The 12440-nt window shown below is 35.1% G+C and overlaps 1 pseudogene; it reads left to right on the forward strand.

Moving 5' to 3' along the window:
- Nucleotides 1–11049, forward strand: part of LOC106670994 — a 13070-nt pseudogene extending 2021 nt beyond the window's left edge.
- Nucleotides 11050–12440: the final 1391 nt, after the last annotated feature.

Here is a 12440-nt window from a genome sequence, read left to right on the forward strand (position 1 = left end):
ACTCCTTAGTTAAGTTTAACACCATATGTAACTCTTTTGTTTTGTAACAACCAATAAACTCGCAATTTTGAATAACTATGAGTTTTTTCATTGATATTGTAGAGAAGAACCTAACTAAACCTAACCCAAACCTTGACTAAAATAATGTACCTATATTGTGCAGAAAGCTAATATCTATATATGCTACGGTACACCCTACCTAGGTAGGTAGGGTGTATCGTGTATGTACGACAACCCTGCATCGCACACACTTGCAGCCTCTCAGAGTCGATCGTAAGTAGTCTAAAAATATTGAGGTAGATCGCCAGCAGTTCAAGTTTGAGCACCCCTGCGGTATAGTGTCTCCCTTAGGAACAGCGTGGAGGTGGTGGGTAAAAAAAAACCCAAGAGTTCAAAATGGTTATTAAACACACAGATTATTCGGACAAGCTGATCTAAGGTTTCTATTCTCAGTTGCTCAAATTTAATAAATTAAGGATATGGTTGATATTAGTTGCGTACATGTCAAACCATTACCTATTTTTGAGCAAGAGACAGGAATTGGACTTGGGTTGATAAGGAATATTTTCCAAAGTAACGAGGAAAAACATGGAGGTATTTTGAATAAAATTCACAGCACAAAATACTTTAACAATAGACGTCTTTTATTTAAAATGGATCGAGAGGTCTATATAACTATAAATGAAACCAAAGGCAAAAATAATTCCTAGTAAATGTTATTAAAAAAATAAACATAATTTTTATTGTGTGGTGATTAGTGACCGTTAGTCCATAATTATTCAGAAATCGTGAGATGCGGTCTGGTGTGATGTAGGTTTCTGTTTTTCCGAACCTTTGAAAAATTAGCTTATGTTTCTAAAGTGGCACATAAAAATAATGTATGCATATGAAAATAATTTGTGGTTTGAGTACTCAAAAAACCATCGATATGTCGACTATATAGTCGATGGTCGTACCACCATGGATGGTGAGGTTCCGATGATTAATCGATGGTGACCAGCGGTGTTTTTTAATCGATGCTCACCACTACTTTAAACTGTTACTGACTCGTGTCGAATTCTCACTAATTAATTTCAACTCACTCAGAGACAACTGACTAATGACTACCATTTTGGTAGCACCACTTTTGGCGAACTCTCCATGGACGCAAGGCTTTCTTCTCCATGACAGCTACTTCCCTCTGGTTTCACCATTTTGCATTGCTTGAGCTTTTCTGTGGAGGGGATTTTTGAGCGGTCACACCTGATCGAATATATCGTTTCGACTTGTCTATATCCTCATTCTAACTGTTCAATAATCTTTACATATGTGTGGTGATTAGTGACCGTTAATCGATAATTATTTAGAAATGGTGAGATGCGGTCTGGTGTGATGTAGGTTTCAGAAAAAATATTTTCTTTATCGTGCCAACGTTTCGATCTTTATTGAGATCATCTTCAGGGCCTGGGATTTACAAACATTGTTTACATTTAACAAATACATTTTGGATGTGGAAAAGTGAATTTATAAAATGCAAAATATATTTTTTATACATTCAATCAAAGTATTTCTACTCACTCAAAGTGCTTGTCTTCTGTGTAATTGTGCCATCCTTGCGTGTCGTGTCGAGAGTGCCAGTGAGATTTTGCTATTTTAGGTTTATATACATTGGATTTTGAAGGGGTGGGGAAGGATGTCGGTATAGAAAAGACATTTTTGTATAAGGCGTCGGCTTCTTTGAGGTGAAAAGAGGAAGGGAAAAAATGTATTGGTAATGGTTCGGTCAGATTATCCTTTCAGGATTATATAGAAATAAATAGGAAAAGGAAAGCTAAATTTTGGGCTATTAGACTATGTGAAAAATATTTGATGTATGGAATGTAATGTGATGATATAGGTATATTATCTGTATTGTATTTGATTAATGATATTGGCGTAGCTGCGACTGAGTTTACATGTATCTGTTCTGTAATTGATGCTGTGTTTATCTCTGTTGATATAAACCATTTCTAAGAAATTACGTTTATGTTTGTTTTGTTCTGTGTGTAATATTTTTGGATTTTTGAAGTCGAAATTGTGTTGGTGTTCAAAATGGTGGGTAGCGAGTGCTGTAGGATTTTGCTTGGGTTTTTTGCAATCATAGATATGTGCTTTACTCTGTTGTCCAGATGTTGGGATGTAAGACCGATGTAAGATGCCGGACAGTTTAAACAGTTGATCTTGTAGATTACGTCAGATTTATTTGTTTGTGGGATCTTTAATTTTGAAAAAAAAGTGTTTGAATTGTTTTATAATTTTTGAAAGCTATTTTGAAGTTATCGGACGAGAGAAATGTGTTTAATTTATGTGATAGGTCTTGAATAAATGTCATGGAAATGTATGCTGGTTTGTTTGTATTCGATAGAATTAATGTAGTATTATTAGTAATAGTGGATGGTGTTAGTGTTGAGTTGTAGTTGTTTATTATTCTGTTAATTATGTGTTTAGAGAAGAGATTGTTATGGAGGATCTGTTTGTATATCTTTATGTTTTTGTGGTGGAATGATTCATGGCTTAGGGTAATCATTCTGTGAAGTAACCCTTTGGCCGTGTTTATTATCGTATGAAGGGGATGGTGAGATGTAAAGTTTCTTGGTTTTTGATACCAATCTGTAATTAATGTGCCATTTGGTTGTCTTATTGCAAGTGTATCTAAAAATGGTATTTTTTTGTTGTTTTCGATTTCATGTGTAAATTGTAGGCGTGGGTGAAAGCTATTAAATGTATGTAACATACTTTGAATTTGATCTGTGGGAACAGCTGTCAATATATCATCTACATATTTAGTGAGGAAGGGTAATGTGAAAGGAAGTTATGACTGTATTTAATAGGTGTGACATGATGATGTTACCATTACCAACACATTTTTTCCCTTCATCGGCTCTTTTCACCTTATACAAAAATGTCTTTTCTATACCGACATCTTTCCCCACCCCTTCAAAATCCAACGTATATAAACACAAAATAGCAAAATCTCACTGGCACTCTCAACACGACACGTAAGAATGGCACAATTACACAGAAGACAGACACTGAGTGAGTAGAAATACTTTGATTGAATATATAAAAAATATATTTTGCATTGTATAAATTCACTTTTCCACATCCAAAATGTAATTGTAGTATGTAAACAATGTTTGTAAATCCCAGGCCCTGAAGATGATCTCAATAAAGATCGAAACGTTGGCACGATAAAGAAAATGTTTTTCTGAAACCTACATCACACCAGACCGCATCTCACGATTTCTAAATAATTAATCTTTACATATTAATTGTTAATTAGCTGCCCAATTATCTAACTATACAAAAAATGAACTTCTCCCTACATTTATATTATCACTTTATCTATTTATCTTCCAACTATTTATCTTTATTCTCAACCTCTCTCACTCTCATATCTACTTACCTACATAACCTGTTTTCCTTTTATCTAAACATAACGTTTCATGTTAGAAATGGTTTGAAGTGGGGTGAATATGGTAATTCACTTTTTAGAAAAGATAGTTCTACTCACAGAAATAATTTACGTTTTACAGTACGAGTTCTATCTTGCCAATTAATAAGCTTATTTTTGTACTTTTGTACTTGAACCAATAATTTTTTCTCAATACATTCTTGCATTATGTATTTTTACGTTTTGAAAATTGTATCAACCTGTTATGCAAAGGAGTATTCTGTATCATTGTTATATTTTAAATGAATTTTATTTTATTTTATTTTGCTTTTTTCTTTTTTTATTACATTTATTTGGTATTTATAAGTACAAGTGATGTATTAAGTAAATATGTGCGTATATGTTGAATTATCATTTGAGTCTCTTGTAGGAGAAGTTGCCCAGTGGTAACACCCCTTCACACTGATATCTTGTTCAGTCTTCACACAATGAGAAGGTCTCGGGGCCACTTTCTCTTCAATTGTCTTGGAGGATTTTCAGGTAGGGTTGGAAGTGATAAATTTCGTACGAATACATTGCTGTGTGTGTTCAGTGATTGATAACATTTTTTATATCGGGTTTTGATGAGTTCCTGTACAAACGGGATGTGTAGGTCTTTGTGGATAGTGTAATTTGAAACGTAAAAGGAGCATTTATAATTTGACGGAGAATTTTAGAGTGGATTGATTGGAGACGTTGGGAATTGTTCTCCTTGGTTGAGCCCCACACTTCAAAACCGTACGCCCAGAGAGATCATTGTCTTGTAAATTAAAAGTTTATTTTCAAGGTATAATTTTGATCGTGAGTCGAGTAGTCTTTTTAACAATTTATAACGTCGGTTTGTTTGCTGTCTTTTCAGTCTTGTATGGGGATTCCAAGTCAGTCGTTTATCCATGAAAAGTCCAAGATAACGCACAAGGTCAGTGGTAGGCAATGGAATTCCATTTATACTCACCGCAGGACAGACATTTTTACGTAAGGTAAAATTGATCTGTGGCTTTTTGTTAGGTTTACCTTCATTCTCCATTTTGTGAACCATATTGTTAATTCATTCAGGTGTTGTTGTAAGTGTTGAGTGTTAATTGAGGGGTCCGAATGGCGTGTAAGAATCGCTGTGTAATCGGCGAATGTGTGTGTCGAAAGTTTAACGTGTGTAGGAATATCTGCAGTGTATATGGAAAACAGAAAAGGGCCAAGTATGCTTCCCTGAGGAACACCCGCTTTTATGCGTATATAAGGTGAGAATTAAGTTCCCTGACGGACTCGACAAAATCGATCAGTCAGATAAGATCTCAGTATAAGATAGTACGTATGAGGGAGGATGTTCCTCAGTTTCCAAAGCAAGCCCGAGTGCCAGACTCGATCGAAGGCCTGTTCTAAATCAAGAAAGACACCCAAGCAATGCTGTTTTTGTTCGATGGAAGAGGCTATATTGTTTGCAACACGATGTAATTGTTGTCGAGTGAAATGTGCGGAACCCAAACTGATTTGGAATAACATTAGAATTTTCAATTATTGGCAGTAATCGTCGGAGAAGTAGTTTTTCTAGTATTTTGGCAAGGATATAAAGGAGACTAATGGGTCGATAGGAATTTGGAAGATCAGAAGGTTTATTTGGCTTATGGATCATTTTAATTATAGAGAACTTCCATTGCAATGGAAAATATGTGGTCCTGAGTACAGCGTTGTATAGGTATGTTAAGAATAGTAAGCCTCTGTGGGGCAAATTTTGTAATATTTGTTTTGTAATTAGATCATAACCTGGAGCTTTTCGTAAAGGTAGTTGTTTAATAGTGTGTCGTATGTCTGATGGAGTAAATGCTTTAGGAGGATAAGAGGGTTGCAAGGGACATTCAAGTCGTGTTCAATTTCAAGCTGATGGTCATGATCAAGTATGTCATGGTGTGCAGTAAAAATTGTGGAAAGATGCTCTGAAAACAATTTAGCAATGTCGGAATTGGATTTTGCCCAAGCGTTGTTACTAAGTATAGGAGGCGTGTGGTCCTTATATCGCAGGATCTTACGGGTACAGTACCACAAAGACTTGTCTGTTTTGGAAAGCGAAGTAGTATATTGTTTGTACATTTCAGCCCTAAGTTTGGCCAGTTCTTGTTTCAGCTTTCTCGCGAGTGGTTTATTCGTCGATGATCACCAGACCGAATTTTCCCTCCTTTTTGCCATTTTTCAATCCCGCTCGTGCCATTGACTTTTTTATCTCAAGTAAAAACCTTAATTAATTGTAATATATTAATTGGTCAAACAGACCACGAAATTAGGAAATTAATTATTAAAAATGAAGTATACTTCACTAAAGCTCTCCGTGGCCATTTCATTTGTCGCCGAGAATCAAAAGTTAACCACACCTTTTGAATTTGAGAATCCAATCCGATTACACGATATTTGAAAAATGGCAAAAAGGAGGGAAAATTCAAAAGGTGTGGTTGAGATGGGAAGTTGATGTCCGAGTGGATCGAGCTCACGATAGCTCAAGTGGTAGACCAGCGGCGTATCAAGCCGAAGATCGTGGGTTCGAATCCCGCTCATGCCATTGACTTTTTTATCTCAACTAAAAACCTTAATTAATTGTAATATATTAATTGGTCAAGCGGACCACGAAATTAGTGAATATATTTTTAAATAATCCAATTTACCAACCTCAAAGATCCTTTTATTTAAAACACGACTCGTAAGAATAGCACAATTATGCAGAAAACAAACACTTTGAGCGAGTAGAAATACTTTGATTGAATATAAAAAAAATATATATTTTTTTTTTGCATTGTGTAAATTCACTTTTTTCCACATCCTACATGTTTTTGTTAAATTTAAATGTTTGTAAATCCCAGGCCTTGAAGATGATCTCAATAAAGATGGAAACGTTGGCACTATAAAGAAAATGTTTTTTTTTAAACCTACATCACACCAGACCGCATCTCACGATTTCTGAATAATCATCGACTAACGGTCACTAATCACCACACATTTTTATTTAAAGAAGTACATGTGTAAATAGTAACAATTTAGAAAAACTTGAGTTCTTGCTAAAATTTGGAGCAAAAAGCAAGGCAATTGATTGGTTCAATTTTGTTTATGAAGCACTTAAATTGAGAGCTTTTATTGTCAATGAGTGTTATTTTATAGCTACGTCATGTAAATATTGATTTTAAGTTAAGCGCCATGTGTTTGATGATGTATTTTGATTAGTTCTTAAATAAGTAAATTATTATTACTAATTACTTTTGTAAATAGTGTCATGTCAATTTAAGTTGGAACATATCTTTAATGATGTATATATCTTTATTTTGCCATTTGGCTCCTCCCTGTAATAGCTCTTGCTGAGATACAGTAAATCTATCTATCCTTATATTTTGTAGAAATTCGAGTTGAAATGTTTCAAGGTTTTATCAGTATTTCGAACAAACGTTTGACATGCAAATTTATAAAAATATTATAAATGATAAAAGATATCATTTACTCTATTATTTAAAATTTAGATGTTACAAATTTTCCTGGTTTTGGCCGTCATCGGATTGGCCGTTTATCAGTGGTTAACGTGGTACTACGACTACTGGCAGAAGATTGGTGTTCGGTATATTCAGCCCAAGCTCTTTTTCGGCAACTTGAAAGATTCTATTCTCACTAAAGAAAATATCGGTGTTATTTATAAGAACTTTTATTGGTATAGTATATTAATTATCAGTTTTTCTTTTTAAAGGGCTCAAATTAAATATTTTTCAGGGTGTACCCCGATGAGCCAGCGTGGGTCTTTTCAAGGGAAGATTACCTCAGCTTATGCTCAGAGACTCAGACTTGATTAAAAGTGTATTAGTAAAAGAATTTAATTCGTTTCACGACCCTGATGTAAATGTAGATATAAAAGATAATCCGGTTCTCGGGCTCAATCCATTCGTTGTAAAAGGAGAAAGGTAAGGAATTGAAACCGTTCTTTCGTTGAATTTGTTTCAACTGTCCACACAATACTAAATTTTAGTTATTGTACTCAGGTGGAAAACAATTAGGTCCATCCATACTCAAAGGCAGACAAGTCTAAAAATCAAAGCTATGTTTGCATTGATCGAAGAAGTGACGCGTGACATGCTAAAGTTTATAGAGGAAAAACAAAATGTTGAAATCGAGGTGAAATGAAAGAGCGTTATATTGTTGCCGGAGCTAATAAGACTCAATTACAGGGCAAATATTTCGCTGGACAGTTCACTACTGATGTCGTCGGATCCTGCGTCTTCAGGCTCAAGACTAACTCCTTTCTCGATCCGAACGCAGAGTTTAAAAAAATGTCGTTGAAGATACTTCAGCCGGATACGACAAGCAACATGGCTTTCCTCTTGTCTTCTCATGCCCCGTGGCTTGCCAAATTGCTGAAACTGAAGTAATTGATGTTAAATCCATTGTATAAAATATACATACATTTTTTTCAGGATTATTAGTGATGAAGTTATAGACTATTTCGTTAAAATTGTCTTGGACATGTATGAATATAGATTGAAGAACAACGTGACGAGGAATGACTTTCTCGGAAGTTTAATGGAGAATAATAAATCAGGCAAACCAAGTACGTTTCTTGTTCAATTATTATTTACAAACTGAGAATTTTAGAAAATGTTGATTGATAAATCAAATTTTACAGCGTATAGCGTACAAGAAATATGCGGTCACTCGCTCACCTTTCTTCTGGACGGATATGAGACGTCGTCGACGGTCTTGGCCTTCATGCTTTGCTGCCTTTCACTCCATCAAGACGTTCAGAAGAAATTAAGGGATGAAATTTCAAAAGCTGAAAACCTCGATTACGACACCATCCACGCCTTATCTTATCTCGACGCTGTGATTAACGGTAGGAAAATCATATACAAATTACAATTCGAATTGCGCACATGATGAAAATCATCAGCACTAATTAACATTAACAATAACCGCGACGTACTAACAGCCCAGTACTCGTTACAAAACAATAATAAAAATTCACTGCAGTACTGAGCACTAATATTTACTAATTTGTTGGATTAGTGAGGAGTAGTCAAGACACGCTTACCGCTGTTCACAACTCAATGGTACGGTATGGTATTGTGATAAGGATACTAGGAAGCAGGTTTCTACTCCACAGGCACTGCAGCCTTCTGGCTTATTGTACCTTCCTGGTTCCTTACTTCAGTGCAATAGACTCTATCCTTCTCCTTAGAAGTAACAAGTCATTGACTGTCGCTGTTACAATTTCATTCCCTAAGTTTTTTCGGAGGTTAGGTGGAATCTCAATTGAGCTGTTGCTTCGCAATCGAATATGATATAGGTGGGTGTTTCTTCCTCTTCAATATATAATCTGCAGATGGGATCTTCATTGTACATGCCCATGTTGTGTAGTTGTTTTCTCAGATGCCAGTGGCCGGTTAGTAGTCATCACTGCTCTGAATATAGACCTCTCCAGTTGCAGCAGTGGTCTTGCCAGTCTTGGTTTCACAACTCCAACTACTGGTCACTAAAAAAACACTAATATACGAATACAGTACACGCTACGAAATACAGTTGGACATATACCAAATCCCCAACTAATGTACGAATGTGTAACTAATGTGAATGAACTAATATATAATGAACTACATCACACCATTATCAAATAAAACCCAAACTACACTAAATGTGCCTAAAGATACAACCACAACACTAATCTATGTAAATAAATAAAGTTTAATTCAAAGTTAAATAAATATATTTTGTGGAAACAGTAAATATCGGAATACTTTTTCCAGATATTATATTATATAGACATTATTAAATTGACTATTTTCGTGGTCCGCTTGACCAATTAATATCTATCAATTAATTAAAGTTTTTAGTTGAGATAAAAAAGTCAGTGTCACGAGCGGGATTCGGACCCACGATCTTCGGTTCGATACGCTGCTGCTCTACCACTTGAGTTATCGTGACCTCGGACACTAACTTCCCATCTCGAGCGGATCGAAGTCACGATAGCTCAAGTGGTAGAGCAGCGGCATATCGAGCCGAAGATCGTGGGTTCGAATCCCGCTCGTGACACTGACTTTTTTAACTCAACTAAAAACCTTAATTAATTGAACTATATTAATTGGTCAAGCGGACCACTAAAACTAGTGAATTTAATAAGTAAAAATGAAGTATACCTTCACTAAAGCTCTCCGTGGCCATTTCATTTGTCGCCGAGAATCAAATAGTCAACCACACCTTTTGAATTTTCCTTCCTTTTTGCCATTTTTCGCTCGTGACACTGGCTTTTTTTTCTCCACTAAAAACCTTAATTAATTGAAATTTATCTGAATATTTAATTGTACATTTTTTCGAATTTCTCAAACCAATCCGGTTGTTTCCCTTTGTTGTAAATGTATAGCTGGTTTGTGTTTGAATCTACACAACAATTGTGTCTCTTGCCATTTAAATGATCCTTATATTCAGAGAATGTGTTCTTCATCTGTAGTTTTAATTTCTTTACGACTTCGTCATATATATTTGTACACCCCATGTTTTGACAAGTTGTATTGTTGGTAGTTTTTTCATATAATCACCGGATGTGTGAGGAAGTTTCAACATACCCAATGAAATAATTCGTAATTTAAGATGTTTAATACGAGATGTATGATTTCATAAACGCTGAGATTGTTTCCTCCCGGTAGTGTCCTATCGAGGGAGTGCACACAAGATATCGTGTTGAAGTCCGGAGGAAGAGATTATCCATTGAGACGTGGAATGACTGTGTCTGTGCCCGTGTACGCCATGCACACGGACCCGAACCACTTCCCCGACCCGGAAAAACTCAACCCAGACAGGTTCTACAAACAAAACGCACCGCCGTACTTTTTCCCGTTCGGCTTGGGACCAAGGGCCTGTCTAGGTAATTTGCCTAATTTTCCTTCCTCGATGTTTATTCATGTCAGATTGTTTCCAGGGCAGAGATTCGCTCTGACGCAAATGAAAGCAGCGATAGCGCATATCTTCAAGAACTACAAGGTCCTGCCAGTAGAAGGGAAGGAAAAAATGCCAGAAATAAACCCTAAAAGCGTTTTTGTCCTCATGCCTAAAGATCCGATGTTGTTCAAATTTTCAAAAATTTAAGTAAAATTAATTTTTAATTTAGATGTTTACTCATTTACTCAATATAAAGAACCAGTAACCAATAACATACAAAAAAATTGGGTTTTTTAAATAAAGTTGTGATTATTTTAACTTAATTCCCTATTGTCTTACACAATTTAACCAGGAATGTCCAAGATGCGGCCCTGCGCCCTCATCCTCCTCGGTTCGAGAGCTGAAACGTCAATCTGCAGGCAACCCCCAGGACGGCAGCATACCCTTCTCAGCTCGATCCGTCAAATACACGACAAACAAAGTGGGAGGCAAATTGTCAAAAAATAAAAACTGTCCCAACAGGAAACTCTAGCTTTAGAATCGACTAAGCGATTTTGACTTCCCATTGCGATAAGCAGCAATGATGTACAAACCGTTTCAAAATAGCTCAAATAATACACCCACAATTTTATAAACAAATTTCGTTTTGATGATATATTTTAAAAAATTGGCAGTACAATGGGTACTCATTATTAACATAATAATTTCAAAAAATTGTAATAAAATTAATAATTCCACATTTAAAAATTATAAAAATAAATAAATCGTGTTTTCTAATTAAAGAAACATTCCGTCATCTTCATACTTTCAAAAAATCCAAATTCCATTTGCAAGGCTTAAGCCGGGAACACACTTACGCCATGCGACGCTACCCGATGCTACCCTACGCCTTGCCACGTTTTGGTGGGGTGTGCATATCTATCCGACACAAGCACACGCGCAAGTCCACAGCGTTTATCACAATAATCACTATCACAATCGCAACGCATCTTTTATTCTTAATGCACTATTTTGAGCAAAACTTTGTAATAAATTGTTAGTTAAATTTTATGAGCACAACCATCTAATAAATTGTTTGTTAAACTTAATTGTTTTAAATAAAGTTACTCCTAACCATCATAATTAAACAATGTTTATAAAAACTTATGCATTTTTGATCTCGTTTAATTTGGTTTACATTAAAATAACATGTTGTAATTAATATAACGACAAAATTACATGTACTTAGTTTGAAATAAACTACAAAAAATATGAGTGTCTTGTTCTGATGCTACCCGACATTACAAAATGGTGTAATTTTACGAGCAAAACTATGAAATAAAGTGTTAATTAAATTTTATGAGCAAAACCGTGTAATAAATTGATCCAATTTTAGTAAATGTACCGCCGAAGCGAGTACAATAAATTGTTAGATAAATTCATTATATCAAAAAATCGTATTCCGATGTTTTGATTAATTTTCTACCAAACCATAAAAATTAATTTATTTTCTAATAAAAACTAATTAATTTTTAATCACAGTTAATTTGGTTTATATGAAAATAAGTATGTTGTAATTAATATAACGGCAATAATACATGTCGGTTGAATAAAAATATGAGTGTCCGGTTCTTTTGTCTTCGACTGTACTCGATGCGACCCGACGAAAATCTGGACAGTGGGAATCGCAGAGCGTCGGGTAGATGTGCACGGGGGTAATGCAACCTTATCAATCGGAATTTGGATTTGCGTCGGGTCGTATCGGGTAGCGTCGCATGGCGTAGCATCGGGTAAGTGTGTTTCTGGCTTTATGTACAATCCACATGAAATATTAAAAAATATCATAAATTTGAAATAATTTAATTTTAATTTTCTAATTCCAATAATTAAATAACTTAAAAAACAAATCAAGATTAATATTTTCTAATTAAAAATTGAATAATTGGTCTTTCGGTACAGACCACTTTTAGGATCGTTTGGCAACTTAGTATGACCTGGCGATTAAGCTCAATTAAAAGCTTGTCAACTAATTCCCCTGATTTACCATTAATAAACACTAAGTCCCGAGTTACGAAAGGATAACGTTTGCTTCTGTATTGATTATATTGATGAATAATTA

The sequence above is a fragment of the Cimex lectularius genome, unplaced genomic scaffold, assembly GCF_000648675.2.
Source record: "Cimex lectularius strain Harlan isolate CLEC.00 unplaced genomic scaffold, Clec_2.1 scaffold282, whole genome shotgun sequence".
NCBI classification, from domain to species: domain Eukaryota; kingdom Metazoa; phylum Arthropoda; class Insecta; order Hemiptera; family Cimicidae; genus Cimex; species Cimex lectularius.